We start from the raw sequence: 26,347 nt of genomic DNA on the forward strand, positions 1-26,347 counted from the left end.
TGTCACATCTCTGTGCTTTTCCCTGCGCTGGTGCACAAACTGCTGCCATGCGTAAGAGGAGGCACCATTGCACCATGGTGCAAGGATGCCTGCATGGTGGAGAAATTTTTATTGTGCAGGAAGTGGCAATTTTGTGTACAAAAAAAATCATTTGAGATTATTTTCCAATGCGTGCTGTAGAATGCAGCACGCATTGAAAAAGGAACAAAACGAGGAGAAGTACAAACATTTCTCCTCGTTGCAACTCGCTACACCACCCCTAGGGTGGCATAGCATTCTTACGCGTTTCCAGGTTTACGATTTCTCCTAAATCTGGAAATGCATCACGGGACATTGTGTTGCGTGGGAACACCCACAGCAACACCGATGTCACGCCCCCTAACACGCAAAAGTGTTGGGTGAAAAGGGGCGATCTTTACAATCACGCGTAAGGCCACGCATGGTGGCTTTACATGTGCTTGTAAATATCACGTAGCAGCTTGTGCTGCCGGTGCGTCATGCATCTTGACGCACCAGCGGCGAAAGGGGTTTGTCAACAAACCCCTTTATTTTTACAGGAGTTACTTTTCCAAGAGTCAGAACTTCAATGCTGCGGGGTATTAATTGTCCATAATTGGTATGTTTGTTTTACTGGTAAAGTCCCTAGTAAAGTGCACAATGTATTGTATTGTATTGTAATTGCATTTATATAGCGCTTACTACCCCTGAGAAGGCGGTGAACCGCTTTTTCGGCGAGTAGCACGCTACTCCGGGACCCATAGAGGATTAGTGTTGAATTAGTATAGTGAAATATGCAAGTACATTTTAAGTGGTGGATAGGCTAGTCAGTTATTTGGATTTGGAATGATAGCAGAAGGATAGAAGAGGACAAAGGTTTGTATTTATGTAATAATAATAACAATCCACATTTGTAAAGCACGAACAAGCTATTGCCCAGAGTCACATGGCGCTGGGCTAATCTGCCACCGGCATCGGGGATCGAACCCTGATCCCCAGATTCCAGAGTCAGTTGCCCTGGCCGCGACACCACACCTCTTCCACCACTTGTTGACACACGCTATTCAGGAAGCCTACAAAGGATTAGTGGTGAATTATTATGGTGAAATATGAAGTACTTTCAATGGTAGATATTAGTCAGTTACTTGGAGTGCGAAGGATAGCGAAGGGATAAAAGGGGAAGAAAGATTTGCATTCCTATAGCACTTGTTAATCCAGATGGGTGTTGAAGCGCTTTTCTGGCGAGGAGCACGCCACTCTGGAACCCATCATGGATTACTGTTGAAAATTAGTATAGTAAAAATGATGAAGTAATTTGACTAGTGGATATGTTATTCAGTTATTTGGGTAGTATATTAGTATAGTTTAATATGGAATTTGAGAAGTGAACATTGGTTGAAAAGGATAGTGGGGGGATAAAAGAGTGAAGGATTATTTTTTTTTTAGGTCTTAGCAGTAGGAGGAGGCTTTTGGATGAGTAAAAAGGAGTTTTGGAGGGGAGGACTCAGAGGGAAGAGTTTAGAAAGGTTTGTTTTAGGGGATCGGTATAGTAAAAGAGGTGTCAGATGATGCAAGGAGGGGTATTGTAGGAGAGAGTCTAGAAAGGGTTATTTTGGCAATCATAGTAGTGGTATGGGGTTTGGGATAAATGAGAGAGTGGATGTAGAGGATATATAGATAGATGTATAGGATGAGAGATAGGGTACTGCATTGGAAGGAGTAGTATAAGAAGTTTGAGATGAGTTAGAAGGTTGGGCTAGAAGATATATTGAGCGAAGTATAGGCTGAGAAATAGGGTAGGACATTGGAAAATGCTAAATTAGAAGAAAGTGATAAATATATAGATCCATAATTACATTAAATGTATATAGATACATAAAGGAGGTAAGTATATGTAGATTAAAGATATTGATAGAGGCACATGATGAGAAATAGGGTAGTGCATTGGATATGCTTTTTCAGGAGAAAAGTAACAGATACACAGATCCAAGTAAATGGAAGGTACATAGATGCACAATGGAAGTATGTACATGTAGACCAAAGATGATTTTTATTTATTTATTAATATTAACATTTTTTCTCTCAACAACATAATTATTTTACCTATTTATACAAAGTAATACACAAAGATAGGTACATATCTATAGTGAAAACAAATGCTTGTATACAAAGGGATATGCTGTAAATTTCTGTTTGCGTATGGTGCTTATGTGGGGAAGAGCCAAATCTTGAGTAGTTTTCTGAAGATAACATGGTTGTTGGTGGACCTTATGCTGGGGGGTAAAGAGTTCCATAGTTTGGCTGCTTGAACAGAGAAGGATGTGCCACCCATGGTTTTTTTCTTGTATGGTGGGATTTTGAGGCGAGATGCTCCTTTAGAGCGGAGGTTCAATCAATCAATCAATCAATCAAACATATGTGTAGAGCGCGCTACTCACCCGCTAGGGTCGCAAGGCGCTGGGAGGGGGGAGCCGCTACTGCTCAAACAACCAGGTCTTGAGTTGTTTCCTGAAGGAGAGATGGTCCTGGGTCAGCCGTAGGTGGGTGGGAAGGGAGTTCCATGTCTTGGCTGCCAGGTAGGAGAAGGATCTTCCTCCGGCGTTGGCTCTGCGAATTCGTGGGACGGTGGCGAGGGCGAGGCTGGTGAAACGGAGCTGGCGGGTGGGTGTGTAGAATGTGAGGTGGTTGTTGAGGTATTTGGGGCCCATGTCGTGGAGAGCCTTGTGTGAGTGGGTGAGGAGTCTGAACGTGATCCTCTTGCTGATGGGGAGCCAGTGCAGGTCTCTCAGATGGGCGGAGATGTGGCCGTGACGGGGGATGTCCAGGGTGACTCGTGCAGAAGCGTTCTGTATGCGCTGGAGTCTTTTCTGTAGTTTGGCTGTGGTTCCAGTGTAGAGGGTGTTCCCGTAGTCCAGTCGGCTGGTGACGAGGGCCTGGGTGACCGTCTTTGTGGTTTCGGTGGGGATCCACCGGAAGATATTTTCGGAGCATGCGCAGGGATGTTGAAACAAGATGACGAGACGGTGTTGACTTGTTTGGTCATCGTGAGGGAGGAGTCCAGGATGAAGCCCAGGTTGCGTGCATGGTCTGTGGGCTTGGGGGCGGTGCCCAGTGCAGGGGGCCACCAGGAGTCATCCTAGGCAGAGGGGGATGGTTCCAGGATGAGGACTTCCGTCTTGTCTGAGTTCAGTTTCAGACGGCTGAGCTTCATCCATTCCGCGACGTCTTCTCATTCCTTTCTGGAGGCTGGCTCTGGCGGTGGCGGGGTCGTTGGTGAGGGAGAGGATCAGCTGGGTGTCATCAGCCTAGGAAATGATGTTTAGGTTGTGTTGGCGAGCGATGGCTGCGAGGGGGCTCATGTAGACGTTGTAGAGGGTGGGGCTGAGCGAGGATCCTTGAGGAACGCCGCAGATGACTTCGGTGGCCGCGGATCGGAAGGGGGGGAGGCGGACTCTCTGGGTTCTTCCGGAGAGGAACGAGATGATCCACTCCAGGGCCTTCCCTTGGATTCCGGTGTTGCTGAGGAGCTGTATTAGTGTGCGGTGGCATACGGTGTCGAAAGCTGCTGAGAGGTCCAGGAGGATGAGGGCAGCTGTTTCCCCATTGTCGACCAGGGACCTGATGCCGGACTGCGAGGGGTCGAGGGATCCGTTTGTTTCGAGGAAGGCGGAGAGTTGTTTGTTGACGGTCTTCTCGATGACTTTGGCAGGAAAAGGGAGGAGCGAGATGTGGCAGAAGTTCTTGAGGTCCGTGGGGTCCGTGGTGGGTTTCTTCAGGAGGGCCCTGAGCTCGACATGTTTGCAGCTCTCCGGGAAGGTGGCGGATGTGATGGAACTGTTAATGATGTCCCGGAGTTGGGGTGCGATGATGGAGTCGGCTTTGTTGAAGATGTGGTGTGGACAGGGGTCGGTTGGGGAGCCGGAGTGGATGGTGTTCATCATGCGGGTGGTGTCTTCGATGCTGACCGGGGTCCAGGTGCAGAGGGTGGTGGTGGGGGGCACTGGTTCGGTGGTTGGGTGCGTGGTGTGTGCGGTGGGTTTCTTCAGGAGGGCGCTGAGCTCGGCATGTTTCCAGCTCTCCGGGAAGGTGGCGGATGTGAAGGAGCTGTTAATGATGTCCCGGAGTTGGGGTGCGATGATGTAGTCGGCTTTGTTGTAGATGTGGTGTGGACAGGGGTTGGTTGGGGAGCCGGAGTGGATGGTGTTCATCATGCGGGTGGTGTCTTCGATGCTGACCGGGGTCCAGCTGCAGAGGGTGGTGGTGGGGGGCGCTGGATCGGTGGTTGGGTTCGTGGTGTGTGCGCCGAAGCTGTTGTGTATGTCGGCGATCTTGCGGTGGAAGAACGAGGCGAGTGAGTCGCAGAGGTCTTGCGAGGGTTTGATGATGTTGTTGCAGGCGCTGGAGTTGGAGAGCTCTTTAACGATGCTGAAGAGTTCCTTGCTGTTGTGGGTGTTGTTGTCTAGTCGTTCTCTGAATGTTGTCCTTTTGGTGGTTCGGATAAGCTGGTGGTGTGTGCGGATGGTGTTCTTGAGGGCTGTCATGTTTTCTGTTGACTGGTAGTGGCGCCAGGCTTTCTCGAGCGTTCGGCAGATTTGCTTGGAGTTTTTGAGGTCGTTGGTGAACCATGAGGCTTTCTTGCTGCTGGGTCTGCTGGGAGGATTCTTCAGCGGTGCAAGGTCATTGGCGCAGTTGGTGAGCCACTGTGTGAGGTTGCGGGCTGCTTTGTTGGCGTCTGTCGTGTTGGTGGGAGGGTTCTGGCTAAGGGAGGTGGTGAGCTGGTCTCCGGTTATCTTGCTCCAGCTTCTTCGGGGAGCCTGTTGCGGGTGGTGGTGGTTAGTGGTTCTCCTGAAGTTGAAATGGACGCATATGTGATCTGTCCAGTGTAGTCCGGTGGAGTGGCTGAAGGAGATGTGCTTGCTGGAGGAGAAGACGGGGTCAAGCGTGTGGCCAGCCTAGTGGGCGGGGGTGTTCACCAGTTGCTTGAGTCCGAGGTTGGCGAGGTTGTCCAGCAGGGTGGTGGTGGTGTTGTCGCAGTTGTTTTCCAGGTGGAAGTTGAGGTCCCCTAGGACGATGTAGTCTGAGGAGGTGAGGGCGTGCGGGCTGATGAAGTCTGCAATGGCTTCGCTGAATTGTGTGCGTGGTCCCGGGGGTCTGTAGATGAGAGTGCTTCTGAGGGGGGTCGGTGTGTATCTGGAAGTGAAGGTTCTCGGCGGCGGTGAGGGTGTCTTCGGAGTTGGTCGTGATGCGGATGGTGTTTCAGTGGACGATGGCGATGCCTCCTCCAGTTTGGTTGATGCGGTCCCTCTGGGTGATCTTGTAGCCATCCGGGATGGCTATGGCGATGTCGGGGCTGAGGAGGCGTTCATCCATGTTTCTGTGAGGAAGGCGACGTCTGGTGATGTTGTGTCGAGGAGGTTCCAGAGTTCGACGGTGTGCCTGTGGACGGAGCGGGTGTTGAGCAGGATGCACTTGAGGTGATTGTTGCTGGTGCCTGGCCTGGCGGGTGCGGTGCAGGTTCGGAGGCAGGTGATTTTGCAGGCTTGGCAGGTGAAGGGTTTGTGGGTGCGTTTCGTGGTGGCTCGGTGGCAGGCGGGGTTCCGGGCGGTGTTGAGTCGGTGGAGGGTGGCGGCGTCGTAAGTCAGTCGGATGGGCTGGTATCGTTGAGGGCCAGGGGTCCTGGCACTGGGCGTGGTCCAAGCCCGGACGGGCGTAGACGGGCTTGCCTTTGGTGTGCAATCGGCGCGCTCGTTGCGCGCGGACGCTGCGCGTACGAGTGGACTCCGCCATAAATGGCGAAGTGCGAGGGAGGAGAAGCTGGGAGGCGGGAGCGGGGCAGCGAATGGGAAGGGGGTACAGAAGAAAAAGGGGCGGGGCCGCAGGGGAGCAGCGGCAGGGAGCGGGGAGCGGGGGGGAGTACAGAGCAGGAAACGGAGGCGAGGGGGCAAATCACGAATACAGAAAATACAGCGACAAATACAGGCACAGAGAATCCAAAACACGAGGGGGCAAGTCACGAATACAGTAAATGCAGCAACAAATACAGGCACAGAAAAACCAAAAACAAAGCCCAGAATACTCAGCTGAAGGGCAGTGGCGAACTCGCGGCAGTAGGGAGAAGCCTGGGCACACTCACAGGGAGTCACGCAGTGCGAGGAGCGACCGGCCCTGAAGCAGGGTCAGGTTCCTTTGTTGAATGTGTTTGGTGATTTTATTCCTGATGAAGGGTGGTCCCATTCCATGTATTGCTGTGTGGGTGATACAAAGCAGCTTGAACGTGGATCTTCTGGCAACCGGTAACCAATGCAAGGCTTTCAAGGCAGGGGAGATGTGGTCTCGCGGTTTAATATGCAAAAGTAGTCTGGCAGCCGGGTTCTGAATCCGTTGTAGTTTTTTCATGGTCGTTAAAGATGATCCGTGGTAGAGGCTCTCGGCGTAATCAAGTTTGGACAGAACAAGGGAGATGGTAGCTTGGACCTTGTGTGGAAATTCCAAATGAGGGAAAATTTGTTGCAGCGTTTTTATAGTAGCAAAGCTTGATCTTGCTAGTTTATCCACTTGGGCATTCATCGACAGCTTGGAGTCCATGGTCATTCCGAGGTTTCTTACTTCCTTTGATACTTTAGGCAGTGATCCCAGTTCATCCGGCCATGCGGCAAGTGGGTTGTAATGTTTCCAATCGCCAAACGTGAGTATGTCAGTTTTTGAAGCATTCAATTTGAGATGGCTCCAGGTCATCCACTGATCCATGGCTTTGAGACAGCTGAAAATGAATGATTTTCCAATGTCTTTGGGGCATTTCAGTTGAAGGAGTATTTGCATGTCATCTGCATAGTTATAGCACATGGGGTGAAATTTATTGATCAGTACTGGTAATGACTTCATGTAGATGTTGAAAAGCATGGGCGAGATGATAGAACCTTGAGAGACCCCTGCTTTTGTGGAATACAGTTTGGACAAGAAAGGTGGGGTGTGGATGACATTAGTTCTGTTTCGAAGGTAGGACGCGATGCAGTCTAGAGCAGTTCCCTCTATGCCGGCTTCATAGAGTCTTTGTTTCAGAGTGTCATGGTCAACCGTGGCAAAGGCAGCTGAGAGGTCCAAGAGGAGTAGCACAGCAACCCCGTTGCGGTCAACTGTATTCTTTAGGTCATCCCAGATAGCAAGGAGGGCAGATTCAGTGCCTCTTCCCGGATGGAATCCTGTTTGGAAGTCTGAAAGTATGTCATTCTCTTCAATTAATTGTGACATCTGGGCGAACGGTTTGCCCAGGAACGGTCCATTTGTAATGGGTCTGTAGTTGTCAGGTTTCAACGAATCCAAGTTTGTTTTCTTCAGTAAAGGGTGTATGTATGACTTTTTGAGTTCTTCTGGAAATATTCCAGTAGTTAAGGAATCGTTGATGATTCTTCTTACTGGAATGGCAGCAGAGGTTGTTAAAAGAATTGTCTTGAAAGTTTGTGGTGGACAGGGGTCAAAAGGGCTGCCGGCAGGCCTGCTTGTTTTGACCAGGTCCATAAATTCATTGTGTGAGATGTGTTGGAAGGAACGGAGAGGCATGATTAGAGCATTTTTGGATTGTTGTTTTGTACAAGGGTTAGTGCTGGTGCTTTTTTTCTGTTTTAAGTATGATTCCAACGTGTCTGCTTTGTCCGTGTAATGATTTGCCAGTTTGTGTGTGACATCTTGAGTAACAGGATGAGTTCCTTCTAGGCAATTTGGTTTGAGAAATTCATTGCGTATTTTATGGGATTCTTTAGTTGCACATTTAGCGTTTTGAATTCTGTCTGAATAGTACCTTTTCTTAGCTTTTTTGATAGCCGACTTGTATAATCTGTAAATTTTTTATAGGTGTAGTTTGTCTTGTTTGGCGTGTGTCTTGAGGCAGGTATGTTGCAGCTTTCTAATTTGTTGTTTTATGTCTTTTATTTCTATGTTTCTCCAAGGCGCTTTTTTTCTTTTGTTCTGTTGTGTGGTTTTGAGTGGTATCAGGATGTCAAAAGCTTCCAGGGGGCGTGGTTTTGGCGCCGTTCAAGATGGCCGGCTGAGGAATAACTCCGCCGCACCGGCCTTTTCTTCAGCAATTTATTCCCGCTATTATCGTGGCTGTGGGATCCTGTCAGCAGCGATATGCAGTGGAATGCCTGGAGCACAGGGTGAGAACGTTTTGGAGCTTCCAGCGTGTCACGCTTAATATTATTTCGCTCATGTCTCCTCCAGCGTCATTAACCGCCAATTTGAAGCTCTCCACAGTGCGAGTGAATATGTTGGATTATGACGGAATTAGCGCGTAAAGACCGACACTGCTACTGCAGAGTACCTTACATGTGGAACACATTGCAGACCTGGTGAAGAATGCTGTGCGGTTCTATTTCCATATGTGCCCTGTGCTGAGTGTCAGTTCCCACTGTACTTAAGACAGTGTAGTCATGAACAATATGAGTAGAATTCCATGGAAATTAGTGCAGCTCGGTAATGCGCAAAAAGCAGCACAGCCCTTCTGAAGAGTATTTGTGCTGCCCTGTGGAAAACAGCCTGCTGAGCTGACAAGTGCCAGAGTTGTACGTTAAATATAGCGCGCCCCAGCTGACAAGTAGCAATGTTTTTGCATAGGAAATAGTGCAGTCAGGAGCGTGCTTTTGGCACCGTTCAAGATGGCCGCCTGAGGGAATAGCTCCGCCGTACCGGCCTTTTCTTCAGCAATTTATTCCTGTTATTGTCATGGCTGTGGGATCCTGTCAGCAGCGATGTGCAGCAGAATGCCTGGAGCACAGGGTGAGACCGTTTTGGAGCTCCCAGCGCGTCGCGCTTAATATTATTTCACTCGCATCTCCTCCAGCGTCATTAGCCGCCATTTTGAAGCTCTCCACAACGCGAGTGACTATGTCGAAATATGCTGAATTAGCGTGTTTTGGAATAAGCTCTACACATGCTAGCCCCTCTGCTCATGCTGTTTTTCAGCCTCCTCAGCATTGACTGTGTTACCCTTAATACTTTACAGGATGCTTTGCCTACTTTTTGGTTATACCATTAAGTTTTCCTCAACAATGACGCCATTGTTAGTACCTGTGCACTCGCTGTTTTCCAGCCATCAACTCAGGAGCCTCACGTATATTTCTTTGACGTAAATTTCTAGCTTGACATCGCAATTTGCTAATGTATCTCCTCAGTGGACTCCTTCCTTCTGTATGCTGCACCATAGATACCTGAGTTGCCTCTGACATTTTGTGAGTGACTGTTTGTTATTACCGTCTGCCTTTTCTTCCCTCAGGAATATCGTCATTTTAAACGTCTACACCATTTTCCGGATGCTATCTTCCAGGGGTGTGCTGCATTAGTCAATTCATTTTTGTGAAGAGGTTGTAGATCAATTCTTTATTTCTATCCTTTGTTCACTGCTCTGACTTTCAGCCCACATTTACTATACTTCACGTCTATGGGAAAACTGCGCAAACCCAAATTTGTTTTTGTGCTTTCCAACTCTGCCCGAGTGTCATACTCCTCAATCCCAAATTCTCGTATTGCTGAAATACAAATGGCTGGCGTAACACCTCATCGCTCTTCCTCTACTCAATCTACGTCTACCAAAGCTTCTCCTCCTAATACATCGACCAAGCGCTTGAAACATGATCCTCCATCTCCTGATAAATCATCCTCTACTATGGAGTTAATTTTGGAGGAAATTCGCGCTTTGCGTCCATTTGTAGAGGAGACCAGTAGTGATATGCAGCTCTTGAAGGAAAAATGGTCTTCCATGGACAGCAGACTTACCTCTGTGGAACAACAAGTTACGGAAATTCAAACCAATTCTCAATGTATCTCTGCTTTGGAAAAGTCTGTCCAGACTCTTCAGCAACATACAGAGGATTTAGAAAACAGGAACAGGAGAAACAACCTTCGTATTTATGGATTACCTGAATCCCTGGAGAGTGATGATCCCGTGACTTTTTAAACTTCTTTTCTTCCGAAATTACTAGATATGCCTCCTACTACTTCTCTTAGTATTCAGAGAGCTCACAGACTTGGTCCTCGTTCATCTACTTCATCAAAACCACGTGGAGTCATTATTCTCTTCTTGAAATTTACAGACTTACTTTCTGTCCTTTCTGCAGCAAGAGCCAAACGTCAAGTTTCCTGGCTTGGTCAGAGAGTTTTTATTTCTCAAGATGTCTCCAAAGTTAATGCAACTCCGCACAAGGAATTCCTGAATCTTCGCGCTCCTTTGAGATCTCTTGGTGCTAGATACAGCTTATTCCATTCATGCACTTTCAAGGTTACTCATCAGAATCGTACTTGGACTTTTTTGGATCCTAATGAACTTCAGAACTTCATTCATATTCAGAATAACAGCAGCATGGATACCTCTACTCCTCCTACTGGCTAATAGATTCGGGATTTACATTTGTTTGTTTTCCTGTTTCTTCTTACAGTTTTCCTGTTGGTGTTTCTTTTCAGATTTAATATGAGAAATTTTTGAATACTCTGTTATATATGTTTATTTGTTGTTTCCATTGTATTGCTCTCTCCTAATCTTGTTTTCTTCTTCTTATTTCATATATTCCAACGCAAGTTGGTGTCCCTTGATCCCTTAATTTGGGTGGCTCCTATCCCTTCGCTTCCTATTTGTGTCCTGGTGCGGTAGAATTCCTGTTCTTCGGGTGGTTCATCTTGTTGAGTATCGCCATTACCTCATCTCTCCTTTTGTTTTCCCCTTCAGGTATGTTCACTTCAGTCATCCTTTTGGATATGTACTGTCTCTTCTCTTCCTTGATCTTTTTCTCCCTTGCTCTTTCCCCTTCCTTTGATTTCCTTCAACCTTATCCTTCTCCTGATGTTGCTTGCAATCCTTCTTTATCCATTCCAATTCTCCTTTTTTCTTTTATGCACTGTCTCTTCTTCTACTTTCTTTTTTCCCTTCTTTCTTTTCTTTCCTTTCCCCTTTTCTTTTTTCTTTGATCCTCTTTTCTTTTTTCTGGCCTCTTGTTGTTTTCTCTTTTTGGCTTTATGATGTTTACATACATTTTCGCAAATTTTATTGTTATTATATTTATTTTGTTTGCAAATTGAGAGTTATCTCGTGGAATGTAAAAGGTTTTGTTAACCCCATTAAACGGCAGAGAGTACTTTCTCATTTATCCTCCTATGCCCCTGATATTGCTCTTTTACAGGAGACTCCCCTAATGATCTTGAATCCCTTAAGTTAAAAAGAAATTGGGTGGGTACAGTTTTATTTTCTCCCTCCTCCAATAAAAAAATGTAGTTACTATTTTAATTAATAAAAAATTTAAATGTATGGTATTATTAGAAGAAAAATATTTGGAAGGGAGATGGATTTTGGTTAAATTACTGAATAACTCTATTTCGCTAACTGTTTTTAATATTTATGGTCCTACTCAACCTGACTGTTTGTTTTGGTCTTTAATTACAAGCAAGTGTATACAACACAAAGATGATTTTTTTTCTTTTAGGAGGAGACTGTAATCAGATTATAGATCCATTCCTTGATCGCAAATCCACTGTTCGCTTCATCCCCCACAAACCTCACAAGCAATTCTTGAACACTATACTTCAAACACATCTTTCCGACTCTTGGAGACTCACGCATCCAGATACCCTGGATTATTCTTTTTTCTCACACCCTCATGCTTCTTCCTCTAGATTAGACTATATTTTTCTCTCTCAGTCTCTCACTCAAAATCTCTTATCTTCCTCTATTGAACCTATTGTTATTTCGGATCATGCTCCCATTATAACTGATATTGATCTACTTCCTCCTCTTTCTAAGCCCTCTCGCTGGCGCTTTAATTATGCACTTCTCACTGACCCAATTTTCTCCTCTTCATTTCGAACTTTTACTAATGATTTCTTTCAAACTAACTCTACTCCCAACACTTCTCCTTATATTCTCTGGGATTCTTTTAAAGCTACTGCGAGAGGATTAATTATTGATTTTGTCTCTAGGAAAAAGAAACAATTTCTTCAAAAACGTAAGTCTTCTCTCACATATATAAAAAAATTAGAACGTCAATTCTATACCTCTTCCGATAACTGTATGTCCCCAGAACTTTTGCGTATGAAGATCTCTTTCAACAAGTTTACCCGGATAATGCCTCCTCAATTCTTCTTTGTAGTAGTGCGCGTTATTATGGAGGTTATAACAAATCTGGTAAACTTTTTGCTTACTACCTTAAATCTCGTAAGGAGCGTACTTCCATTGAATCCATCTTTTCCTCTGACAATGGTCTTCTCCATACAGATAAACATATTCTTGAACAATTCCAACTTTTCTATCAACAGCTTTACACTCCAGAATCCCCTCCTACTTCTTCTATTATTCACTCTTACTTTAAAAAGTTACCTAAACCCTCTACATCTCACCTTAATTTTTTAACCCTTGACCTTGATCTTTCCCTTCATGAACCTTCTACAGCTCTGTCTTCCCTCACTAAGGGTAAAACTCCTGGTCCTGATGGCTTCCCAGTGGAGTTTTATTTGCATTTTTCTGACCTTTTATTACCCAACATGTTATTGCTTTTTCAATCCTTTTCTTCCTCTGGTACAGCTGCAGTTACCTTTCAAGATGCCACCATCTGTCTTATTCCGAAAAAAGGTCGTGACCCCAAATTTAAAAAAAATTATCGACCAATTTCGCTAGTCAATGTTGATTATAAACTTTTCGCTAAGTTACTTGCCTTGCGTTTGGATTCTTTCATGTCCCATCTTATTGGAAAGGAACAATGCGGTTTTATTAAAGGGAGGCTCACTTCTGACAATTCTCGTCTTTTTCTGAACATTTTAAATAAAGCCCCCTCTTGTTCCATAACTTTGGCTGCTATTTCTGTCGATGCTGAAAAAGCTTTTGACAGCGTAGATTGGTCTTTTTTATTTGCTTCACTTAAGTGGCATGGCTTCGGCTCCAAATTATATTTCTCTTATTTCTTTATTATACTCTTCTCTCAAAGCTTCTGTTCTTGTGAATGGCCAACTCTCTTCTTCTTTTACTCTTCAAAGAGGAGTTTGTCAAGGTTGCCCCCTCTCCCCACTTCTTTTTGTTTTGGCCCTGGAACCTTTTTTGTCCTCCATTCGACAGAATACTTCCATTTGCGGTTTCTCCTATGGTGACCATCAATTAAAACTTTCTGTATATGCCAATGACATCCTCTTGTTTATTTCAGATCCGGAATCATCTATCTCTCCTTTGTTATCTGAATTCGAAGCATTCTCCCTTGTTTCTAGTTATAAGATCAACTCAGATAAAACAGAAATTCTCCCTCTAACTAAGTTTTGTCTCCCTCATTTGTTTTCTTCCACTGGTTTTGCCTGGAATAACACTAAGATCAAATATCTTGGTATCTGGTTCTCAATTCTATTTCCTCCTCCGTTAAATTAAATATGTCTGCTGTTCTTTCTCAAATTGATCAGTTATTTTCTTCTTGGAACCCTCTTTTTCTTTCTTGGTGGGGTTGACTTGATTCCATTAAGATGATGATCGCTCCTATTCTTATTTATACTTAGGCTTTCCTGTTTTCAGTTTCTATTTTTGGTAAATTCTGGTGGGGGTTTTTCAGTGTTTTCAATATCTTAAAAAACTGTTGTTATCAGTGGTTACACATTTTCGCGCCACTAAAAACAACAGAAAAAGTGTTTTTCCGGTGTTTATGGAACGTTTTGCTTTCATTATTGCTTGCTTTCTGCACTGAAAGAACATGGTATATAGACAGCGTACTTATAGTGCATATGAGGTCCAAATAGATTTTTGCAAATAAATCTTATTGTAGTACACCATACAATACTTTTTCAGTGAGTCTTTGGGTCATGTGCGCTTGCTCTTTCCTTCCCATGTAGTCTTCTGTGAAAAGGCCCTCTCAGCATTCATAGCCCCTTGGGCTGAGAACCATCAGCTAAGGGACACAGTTGGAATGACTCTTTCTTTGATGCCACATAAAGCACGAAATGATAAATATTTGGGTTTTAGTTCCTGTGCATAAGAAAACAGTGCACCAGAATGGACTAAAAAGTCAATAGCATCCCTCAATAACTCTGAAGATGGTAAAGATGCTTTCAGCATACCATCTAACAAGTGGCAAGGATCTCCTACAGGGAATCACTTCGGCTCAGGTATCAATTTTGACAGGTCATCACACAACTTTTTTATATACGTAGCTGAATCACTGCAAATACAAACAATATCACTCCAATCTTTGTTGAACTTGGAAAGAACCTTTTTTGCAGAGCATTACAAGTGACACTGAGTTCAATGCTTTCCAAAAGTCTGGTGTGATGTTTTCACCACTATCCCAGATGCCTGGTGATGTATATACTTGTAACTATACCTTGCATTGAATGTTTAAAGCCTGAGGTGTTGGCAATTCACCTACTATCAATACTGACCCACTAGAAACTATGGTCTGATGTATTAGGGGTTTTACCCATTCTCTGTGGGTAAATGTGATGACATATTAGGAAAGATTTTTATGAAACAAGCCATTTTACCTATCAGTGAAAGAATCAAATGCAGCCAAAATATGGAGTAGTTTCTGTCCTGTAACTCCAGTTCTGTAGTAGGGGTATCGCTGTTATAGTCATAATCTAGTGAATAGTCCCGCTCATGTGCGTGGAACCCGGAGCAATTACAAATAATCTCTTAAGTTGTCAAAACATGCAGAACTGCACAGACACTTAAGAGAGAATTTAAAGACAGATAATGCAGCCTATATCCACAGGCTACACTGTCCAGTACTTCAACTAGAAATTCCACCAATCAACCACAAACAGCACAGCCTGCCCAGGTTTCTCCACAGAGAAAAACCTTGCCTATAACAGCAAAACCATCTGGAATGATAGAGAGGAAGAAGTGGACAGACAAGCCCCATAGGCTGCCATTATGTGGCTCAGAACAGGATACTGTGCCTTTAAGAGAAATTTCCAGAAGTCTCACAGTATCCCAGAATGCCAGTCAGTCAGTCAAGATAGCTTTATTCGATTTTTTAAAAATAACCATAAAAGCACAGAGAAGAATACAAAAACATAACATACATGGCATACATTTGTTCCAAGTTAAAAATCACGGTAGTGCGCGTGGGTGATTTGTTAATAAAAACAGAGCCTAAAAAAACAGTTTCTAAGATACATATAGTTCATAAAATTCATAAAATTCATGGAGTACAGGAAACACACGGGGCCTAGAAAGAGTGTATGTACTATATGATGTAATTATGCACAAAATAATACAGTTCCACACTCGTTGCTCAATGCTCATTAGCGTTAGGCCAACGTTCCTCTGCATTTTACAGCAAATTTCAGGAATTTAATTGCTGCAGTGATAGTGAGTTCATCTTGCAGCATGTACAATCTAATCAGTGCTGGTTTACAGTTTCTCAGACTCCACATCTTTAAGATTGGTAACAAATACCTTTTTCTGCCCCACTCATAGTAATTACAGAAAAAGATACAATGGATGTTTGACTGAATAGATGAGTCATCACAAGGACAGTTTATAAGTTTAGCAGACCAGTCATTTGGGGCCGGGAAGGATATTAACCTGTAAAAACAATCAGTCCTCATCCGCGTAAGAAGCATTCTGTGATAGCATGAAATAGCTGGAGCCAAATAGGGATGTAGGCCAGGACCATGAAGGATACGACGGTGTGAGATGATTGTAGACTTGTTTCCATCTAAGTACCACCGCCTCTCCTCTAATAGGTCGAGGCATGCACCTTTTAAGGCTTTTTTAGTCATTTGTGTACATGAGGTGGGGGTTAAGTAAAGTTCTGGATGGCCAATAGAATTCACAAATTCTTTAACATAAGCTAACCATGCAAACTTGCTAGGATCTGATTGATTCATACAGTCTTGAATTACTTCCCTACTAAAAACTGTGTGCTCAGAGATCCATATCTTATACCACAGCATGACAGGAGTTATTTTTATTAGATCAGTGATGTGGACTCTGTCTAGTTCTTTGTGGCAAACGGTCGTAGAGGTTGATCTTGGGACTGATAACAAATACCTGAAAAATGCGTTTTCCACTGTTTGAATTTGGGTACAATCTGCCGTCCCCCAAATGCCAGCACCATATGTTGCCGTAGAGATACATTTAGCTGCATAGATCTTAAGCAGAATGTCTACGGGTTTACCGCCCAGTCTCTTGGCAAATTGTTTAACTGCGCCTATTGTGTGTGAGAAAGCCAAATTGCGAGTGGTGATGGCTGTTGTCCATGTACCCCTGTTATTAAAAGTAATGCCTAAATAAGAAAATGTTTTGGTCAAAGCTATCTTTGTGTGATTTACGAAGGTTTTGCAGTCTAACTTACAATTATTTCTAGAGGTACAACACATGGTAAAAGCTTTTCCCACATTGATCTTTAATCCTCTAGTACTCATGAAAGTCGCAAATCCAGTCAAGGCCTTCTGGAGGCCCAACTGCGTGCGCGCCATGATCACGGCATCATCGGCGTATAATAATAATGGAACCGACAGGCCGTTTACTTTGGGATAATCAACTTCTAGCTCGATTAAGGAGTCTCCCACCTCGTTAATATATAAATTAAAAAGGAATGGGGCGAGGATACAGCCCTGGCGAACACCCTTTTCTATAGGGAATTTTCTGGTTCGCTCTCCATTTTTGCCATATCGAACTGTGGCCCCTGCATCTCTGTAGAGTTCCATTATAAAAGTTAAAATGTAAGGGTCTATCCCCATTTTGGCCAGGGTATTCCATAACATCCTATGATCCAGGCAGTCAAAAGCCGAGGATAGATCGACAAATGTTAGGAACAGGTTCCCTTTTTTCGCTACAATATATTTGTTCATTATTAATGTCAGGTTTAAACCCTGCTCGACTGTGCCCAGGCCACTCTTAAATCCATATTGGAATTTAGAGAGGATCCCATCGGATTTGGCCCAGGTTTGCAGTTTAGTTAGTAGCACTCTACCAGCTACTTTCATCAGGGTGTCGAGCAGAGAAATGGGTCGGTAGCATTTTGGGTCCTGCCTGTCACCTTTTTTAAATATTGGGATTACTATGGCTTCATGCCATGTATCAGGAAAGCCTAATTTACTGTAAGCATTTAATACATTTGCAAGGAGTGGGGCCCATAGATCGATGTTTTCTTTAAATAAATCAATGGGGACTCCGTCTGGTCCTGGGGCCTTTAAGTTTGCACTCTGACATATTGCTTGCTCAACCTCTATTGGGGTAAATACTATGTTCAGTGGAAAACTATCTTGGGTTAATGGAAGTTCCAACTGGCAAGTGGTATCATCTCGTTGTAAAATGGTGCAGGGATTTAACGTTACTAATAGATCTTTTTTATACAGAGACGTGAAATAACTAACCCATACATCTTCAGCTATAGCGACCTCTATAGAGTCTGTCTTACTCTCAGAGAAAAAGGGGGCATTGATTTCTCTCCAAAAGGAGGTATTGTCCCGCAGAGCGCTAGCCTTTATTAGAGCCTCTCAGGCACACCTTTTTAGTTCTTCTTTCCTATCTCGTAGGGTCTGCTTATATGATCGCCTGGCAGCCTTAACTAAGCTAATATCTTTTGGCAAAGTTTTTATAGCCTGTAACAGAGCTTTATGGGCTTTAGTACAAGGAGAATTAAACCAGCCAGTCGATCTTGTTTCCTCGAAGACCACCTGAAAAATATATTCAGTACCTATTCCGATGTTGTTGGAATATACTCAGTGTGTTAAAATACCCCTCACACACCAAAAGGGCCCTTGGTGTCATGCTTCATCATCGGGGTCTTCCCGCCCCCGCTGCGGGACGGGGCAGTGCTGCGACAAGCGGCTACGCCGGAGCACCTTTTTATTGTGAGTGCTATGTGAGTGATGATGGAGTGAGTGTCAGTGGGGTCAGGAGTGATAAACAGTGAAATTAAAAGATACCTGGCCTGGTGTTTAGAAAAAATTATTTAATAGGCACTGGCTGGTATCGTTAAAAGGGGTGAGGCGGAGGGCAAGAACGGGTTACTAGTCTTGCTCTCCTGTGTGGGTCAACATGTTTCGGGGCGACATGCCCCTTCGTCAGGACCGGGTATATATAGATCCCCCTGTCACTCACTAATGCGCTCCCACAGATAGAGAGTGTTATGTTAGATCAATGTGTATAGATAGACTTTATAGATACACGTGAGAAAGCTAGGTCAGTAATACTGATGATATAAGCCTGAAAGGATAAGAACACAGGATTTAGAAAGAGCGCGGATCCCAATGCGCTTTACTAGTGAGTACCTGTAAGGAAAGAAAATACAAAAAAAGGGAAAGAAACACACTTATAGGCTATCACATGCCACTCCAAAGATTTCTTGGGGGGACCAGGTTTTTCCGAATATGGAAAGAAAAATATAAAGAAGGGGAGAAATACATTCATGGGCTTTTGCATGGCACGCCAAGGATTTCAAGGGGGGGCCAGGTTGCAAAATATGGTGATAATGGGAAGGAATAGACACACATGTATACACACACAACAATATAGAGCATCAGAAACTAGCAGTAAGATGCCTATTCAACTTAGATACATACTTTTTGAATGAGGAGACAATGCCCCATGAGCCAAGCTGGGCGAAGGGTACAGAGGGTCCAACTGTGGGAAGGAATGGAGAAAAGGCAGAGATAGTATCGCCAGGACCTAGATTAGCTGCTTACTCTCAGTAGATTAGAGTAGTGTATTCCAGGTCAGGTCTATCGGCTGTGCCGTACTTACTCGACCCCCACACCTCAGTGCTTCCTCCTTCGTCAGTGGCTTCCGTGGTGACGGTCAGCCTGGGCGGGGCGGGTCTTTTTATAGTCTGGCAGAGGCTTGTTGATTGAGCCCTGATTGATTAACTCGAAACCGCTGAGAGCGTTAGGTCGAGTAGTTAGGGCTGGTGACCAGAGCGGCCATTGTTAAATGTCCGAGGTCGGCTGGGCGGAGGTAGATTTTTAGGGATAATTGCAAGGATCTGAATGTCTTGTCCTCAAGTTAGGTAGCGGTGGGCAGAAGGTGTCGATAAGAGGGTAGGATACACCCTTGGTCCGCGCAGATGAGTGTATCAGCGTCTGTGCTGATACAGCAGCGCATGCGCGGTGATGCTCAGTGTTGAGTATTCACTCGGCGCATGCGCGTTGGTGCTTCGTTTAGAGTCTGTCTCCGCGCATGCGCGGGAGAGAGGCGTTTCTTCGCGCTGCTCGATCAGGATCTATGGGAGATCCCTGGTATTGTTCACAAGCAGGGGGAGTGGGACCTCTGAGATGCTTAAGAAACGCCACATTAAAGATAAACTAAGCTCTTGTTATTATTATAGTAGAACAAGGGGAAAATATCTATATTTTTGTCTATGCAGGCGCTATTCTACAAAAGTTAAAATACATATTTACAAATCATGTTCCACTGTGCCAGTCTACAGGTTATTAAGTTGGTTGGAAAATGGAGCCGCTCTTATTTGATAGCAGCTGTTCAGAGGGAATATCTCTGATTTCTTGTTTTTGCAGACGTTATAGCACACAATAAAGAAAAAATATACATATTTACAAGTCATGTTGACCTGCACCAGCTCGCAGGTTACTGAGATTGCTGAAAGGAGAAAATGTTGTTGTGTTTTAAATTGACACTGTATTCAAGTCCCGAACTGTGACCAGGCGTTTACTTGGTACCTGGTTGGATCATGCCTTAAATTGCGACCAGGGAATATCATCATTTAATCCTGTTAGGTGGGTGCCCAAGCGGTAGACCCAACGTTGCTCTTTCGCAAGAAGGTCCTTGTCATTCCCATAGGCTTCTATGACTGTCCATTTCAGGTCATCTACACTGTGACCCATTGTGGCATAGTGGGTGGCCATTCTTGTGGTAGTTTTTTTGCAACGTACGTTGCTACGATGTTCGCCCATTCGTATTTTGACCGGCCTTGTGGTCATGCCAATATACTCTTTCTTGCACGGGCAAGTGATCAGATAGACCAAGTTCCGGCTGTTGCAGTTAGTAAAGGAACGTTGTTCCCATGTAGACTGGTTGGAAAAAGTTATATTCCGACTTTTCCTTGTGTACTGACAAGATGTGCATGAGCCACACGGGTGGTGCCCGCCAATAGTTGAGATAGTTGAGGGTCCCTCGTTAGTGATTTGTTTTGGTCTCGTGTGGACCAGCAGATCCTTCAGGTTCTTACCTCGCCTGTGTGCAAACATGGGTTTTGGGAAATCTAGTTTCCCGCAATTTAGTATTTTCCAGTGTCTATTCACAATCTTTGTGATCTGGTTCGAATTGGTGTTGTATGTTGTGACACAAATAGGGCGTTGGTCTTGTTCCTTTTCTGCTGTAGGTTCCAATAGGGCATCTCTGTTGTTATTCCGTGCTCTCTTAAAACCCTTGTTAACCACCTTGCTTGGATAGTTCCTGTTGCTGAGCTTCGTTTTCAAGTCAGCTGCTTGGGTTTTAAAGTCTTGGATAGCGCTGCAATTACGCCTAAGGCGGAGGAACTGTCCGTAGGGTAAATTGTCGCGTAGATGTCGTGGATGGAAACTACTATATAGCAACAGGCTGTTTTTAGCCGTAGGTTTGAAGTGGGTAGACGTTTCTAGATTACCATTAGAGGGGTAGATATTCAGATCAAGGAAAACCAGGTTTTCGTTTGAGGCTGTGTGGGTGAACTTGAGGAACCGGTCTTGTTGGTTCAGCCAAGTCATGAATAGGACAACAGAGTCTTGATCACCCCTCCAGATGACTAACACGTCATCTATGTATCTTTTCCATGCGACCACATGGTTCTTGTAAGGGTTCTGGTCGTTCAGGATTCTGGTGGCTTCGAGATGGTGCACATAGAGCCCTGCCAGGCTCGGCGCACAGGTGCTGCCCATGCTCGTGCCGTGTTTTTGTAGATAATATGTGTTTTCATACATGAAAAAATTCTTTTTCAGGGTCATGGAGATGCATTCGAGGACCACCTGTCTCGGGGTGTGGTATGCCCATGGGGTAGAGAACAGAACTTCCTCAATTATTTCGAGAGTCTCTTGGTGGGGGAGACTCGTGTACAGACTCTCTACATCTAGTCCCAAGAGGAGGTCTTGTTCGGGGTCAAAAGATATTTCTTTTACCAACTGTAGGACTGCCTTTGTGTCCTTTAGATAGGTACTTGTTTTCTGTACTATCGGTCTAAGGAAGGCATCCGCAAATTTTGATAAGGGTTCAAGGATTGATTGTATTCCCGATACTATAGGGCGCCCAGGTGGATATGGGGCGTCCTTATGAATCTTAGGGATGGTGTAGAAATAAGGAGTTTTTGGATTCTTTTGAATCAGAAAATCGCTCTCTTGTTTTGTTAGCCAGTCGTGTGCCATTGCTTCCTCAATCATTATGAGGATACAGATCCTGACTTCTTCAGTCGGGTCTTCCCTTAGTATTTGGTAATTGCGTCTGTCCTCAAGTAGTTTCCTGCACTCCCTATCATAGTTGGTATACGTTTGTATCACCGTAGCCCCGCCTTTGTCGGCAGGCTTAATTACAATAGTTTCATTGTTTGACAGTTCGTGCAAGGCCGTTCTCTCAGCTGTGGAGGAACTTAGTAGTAAACTTGTCTGACCACCTACTAACGGAAGCCCAGGATAATGTCCTAAGCAAGGGTTTGGGTTTCGTTCCTACTCACAAAATGGATAAATTCAAACTCTGCCAAGAGATGAAAGAGTTTACGCGAAAACTTAAGCTAAAAGCTTTTTTTCAGAACTCAAACAATGAAACGAATGTCCAATCAGATACAGGCCTAAAAAACAAATCCTCTTTCACACCTCTAGACTCTATGTTACCAGTTGAACTGTTAACCTTCGAAAAGGCAGTTATGGCAGATCTGGAGAAGCTAACCACTGACGGTGGGGATTTCTTTAACAACACCTCCACAGCTGAGAGAACGGCCTTGCACGAACTGTCAAACAATGAAACTATTGTAATTAAGCCTGCCGACAAAGGCGGGGCTACGGTGATACAAACGTATACCAACTATGATAGGGAGTGCAGGAAACTACTTGAGGACAGACGCAATTACCAAATACTAAGGGAAGACCCGACTGAAGAAGTCAGGATCTGTATCCTCATAATGATTGAGGAAGCAATGGCACACGACTGGCTAACAAAACAAGAGAGCGATTTTCTGATTCAAAAGAATCCAAAAACTCCTTATTTCTACACCATCCCTAAGATTCATAAGGACGCCCCATATCCACCTGGGCGCCCTATAGTATCGGGAATACAATCAATCCTTGAACCCTTATCAAAATTTGCGGATGCCTTCCTTAGACCGATAGTACAGAAAACAAGTACCTATCTAAAGGACACAAAGGCAGTCCTACAGTTGGTAAAAGAAATATCTTTTGACCCCGAACAAGACCTCCTCTTGGGACTAGATGTAGAGAGTCTGTACACGAGTCTCCCCCACCAAGAGACTCTCGAAATAATTGAGGAAGTTCTGTTCTCTACCCCATGGGCATACCACACCCCGAGACAGGTGGTCCTCGAATGCATCTCCATGACCCTGAAAAAGAATTTTTTCATGTATGAAAACACATATTATCTACAAAAACACGGCACGAGCATGGGCAGCACCTGTGCGCCGAGCCTGGCAGGGCTCTATGTGCACCATCTCGAAGCCACCAGAATCCTGAACGACCAGAACCCTTACAAGAACCATGTGGTCGCATGGAAAAGATACATAGATGACGTGTTAGTCATCTGGAGGGGTGATCAAGACTCTGTTGTCCTATTCATGACTTGGCTGAACCAACAAGACCGGTTCCTCAAGTTCACCCACACAGCCTCAAACGAAAACCTGGTTTTCCTTGATCTGAATATCTACCCCTCTAATGGTAATCTAGAAACGTCTACCCACTTCAAACCTACGGCTAAAAACAGCCTGTTGCTATATAGTAGTTTCCATCCACGACATCTACGCGACAATTTACCCTACGGACAGTTCCTCCGCCTTAGGCGTAATTGCAGCGCTATCCAAGACTTTAAAACCCAAGCAGCTGACTTGAAAACGAAGCTCAGCAACAGGAACTATCCAAGCAAGGTGGTTAACAAGGGTTTTAAGAGAGCACGGAATAACAACAGAGATGCCCTATTGGAACCTACAGCAGAAAAGGAACAAGACCAACGCCCTATTTGTGTCACAACATACAACACCAATTCGAACCAGATCACAAAGATTGTGAATAGACACTGGAAAATACTAAATTGCGGGAAACTAGATTTCCCAAAACCCATGTTTGCACACAGGCGAGGTAAGAACCTGAAGGATCTGCTGGTCCACACGAGACCAAAACAAATCACTAACGAGGGACCCTCAACTATCTCAACTATTGGCGGGCACCACCCGTGTGGCTCATGCACATCTTGTCAGTACACAAGGAAAAGTCGGAATATAACTTTTTCCAACCAGTCTACATGGGAACAACGTTCCTTTACTAACTGCAACAGCCGGAACTTGGTCTATCTGATCACTTGCCCGTGCAAGAAAGAGTATATTGGCATGACCACAAGGCCGGTCAAAATACGAATGGGCGAACATCGTAGCAACGTACGTTGCAAAAAAACTACCACAAGAATGGCCACCCACTATGCCACAATGGGTCACAGTGTAGATGACCTGAAATGGACAGTCATAGAAGCCTATGGGAATGACAAGGACCTTCTTGCGAAAGAGCAACGTTGGGTCTACCGCTTGGGCACCCACCTAACAGGATTAAATGATGATATTCCCTGGTCGCAATTTAAGGCATGATCCAACCAGGTACCAAGTAAACGCCTGGTCACAGTTCGGGACTTGAATACAGTGTCAATTTAAAACACAACAACATTTTCTCCTTTCAGCAATCTCAGTAACCTGCGAGCTGGTGCAGGTCAACATGACTTGTAAATATGTATATTTTTTCTTTATTGTGTGCTATAACGTCTGCAAAAACAAGAAATCAGAGATATTCCCTCTGAACAGCTGCTATCAAATAAGAGCGGCTCCATTTTCCAACCAACTTAATAACCTGTAGACTGGCACAGTGGAACATGATTTGTAAATATGTATTTTAACTTTTGTAGAATAGCGCCTGCATAGACAAAAATATAGATATTTTCCCCTTGTTCTACTATAATAATAACAAGAGCTTAGTTTATCTTTAATGTGGCGTTTCTTAAGCATCTCAGAGGTCCCACTCCCCCTGCTTGTGAACAATACCAGGGATCTCCCATAGATCCTGATCGAGCAGCGCGAAGAAACGCCTCTCTCCCGCGCATGCGCGGAGACAGACTCTAAACGAAGCACCAACGCGCATGCGCCGAGTGAATACTCAACACTGAGCATCACCGCGCATGCGCTCCTGTATCAGCACAGACGCTGATACACTCATCTGCGCGGACCAAGGGTGTATCCTACCCTCTTATCGACACCTTCTGCCCACCGCTAACTAACTTGTGGACAAGACATTCAGATCCTTGCAATTATCCCTAAAAATCTACCTCCGCCCAGCCGACCTCGGACATTTAACAATGGCCGCTCTGGTCACCAGCCCTAACTACTCGACCTAACGCTCTCAGCGGTTTCGAGTTAATCAATCAGGGCTCAATCAACAAGCCTCTGCCAGACTATAAAAAGACCCGCCCCGCCCAGGCTGACCGTCACCACGGAAGCCACTGACGAAGGAGGAAGCACTGAGGTGTGGGGGTCGAGTAAGTACGGCACAGCCGATAGACCTGACCTGGAATACACTACTCTAATCTACTGAGAGTAAGCAGCTAATCTAGGTCCTGGCGATACTATCTCTGCCTTTTCTCCATTCCTTCCCACAGTTGGACCCTCTGTACCCTTCGCCCAGCTTGGCTCATGGGGCATTGTCTCCTCATTCAAAAAGTATGTATCTAAGTTGATTAGGCATCTTACTGCTAGTTTCTGATGCTCTATATTGTTGTGTGTGTATACATGTGTGTCTATTCCTTCCCATTATCACCATATTTTGCAACCTGGCCCCCCCTTGAAATCCTTGGCGTGCCATGCAAAAGCCCATGAATGTATTTCTCCCCTTCTTTATATTTTTCTTTCCATATTCGGAAAAACCTGGTCCCCCCAAGAAATCTTTGGAGTGGCATGTGATAGCCTATAAGTGTGTTTCTTTCCCTTTTTTTGTATTTTCTTTCCTTACAGGTACTCACTAGTAAAGCGCATTGGGATCCGCGCTCTTTCTAAATCCTGTGTTCTTATCCTTTCAGGCTTATATCATCAGTATTACTGACCTAGCTTTCTCACGTGTATCTATAAAGTCTATCTATACACATTGATCTAACATAACACTCTCTATCTGTGGGATCGCATTAGTGAGTGACAGGGGGATCTATATATACCCGGTCCTGACGAAGGGGCATGTCGCCCCGAAACATGTTGACCCACACAGGAGAGCAAGACTAGTAACCCGTTCTTGCCCTCCGCCTCACCCCTTTTAACGATACCAGCCAGTGCCTATTAAATAATTTTTTCTAAACACCAGGCCAGGTATCTTTTAATTTCACTGTTTATCACTCCTGACCCCACTGACACTCACTCCATCATCACTCACATAGCACTCACAATAAAAAGGTGCTCCGGCGTAGCCGCTTGTCGCAGCACTGCCCCGTCCCGCAGCGGGGGCGGGAAGACCCCGATGATGAAGCATGACACCAAGGGCCCTTTTGGTGTGTGAGGGGTATTTTAACACACTGAGTATATTCCAACAACATCGGAATAGGTACTGAATATTTTTTTCAGGTGGTCTTTGTTGATTATTCATGCTTGCATAAGAGGAGGATTAGCCCACCGCGGTGCCGAGTTGCACCACCTCTTCACTCCCTTTTTTGATATTCCTTGATCTTGTTTCCTCTCCAGCTTTTTGTTTCTTAGTTAATTTCTCATTTATAGTTGCAACTATCTTGCCGTAGGCTACTCTGATTAGATGGGGGTTAGGATATTGATCCAGACATGTTAAAAAGTGATCCAGATTTTTACTAATTAGCTCCTCCCCAAAAATTTTGGAGTCAATCTTACCCCACTTAATGGCATATCCATTTTTCCTGGACTGGGAGACGAAATGACGATAGAGTCTTTCGGGTATGCTTATTGTATGACTCTCATGGTTGCCCACGTCAATGCTGGCACTAATTGGAAAATGGTCGCTCATTACTAATTCTTCAGTGTCGAACCCCATCATGGAACCCTGATTATTATTTGAGATTAATATAAAGTCTATTACGGTCCCTGCCCCTCGGCCGTGGAAAGTTGGTTGAAATGCAACCATGGGCTCACAGAGTTCGTTAGCGAATCCTATGTCCCAATCGTGCATCACTTGATTAAGCATATTACCAAAAAGT

The sequence above is a fragment of the Lissotriton helveticus genome, chromosome 8, assembly GCF_964261635.1.
Source record: "Lissotriton helveticus chromosome 8, aLisHel1.1, whole genome shotgun sequence".
Taxonomy (NCBI): Eukaryota; Metazoa; Chordata; class Amphibia; order Caudata; family Salamandridae; genus Lissotriton; species Lissotriton helveticus.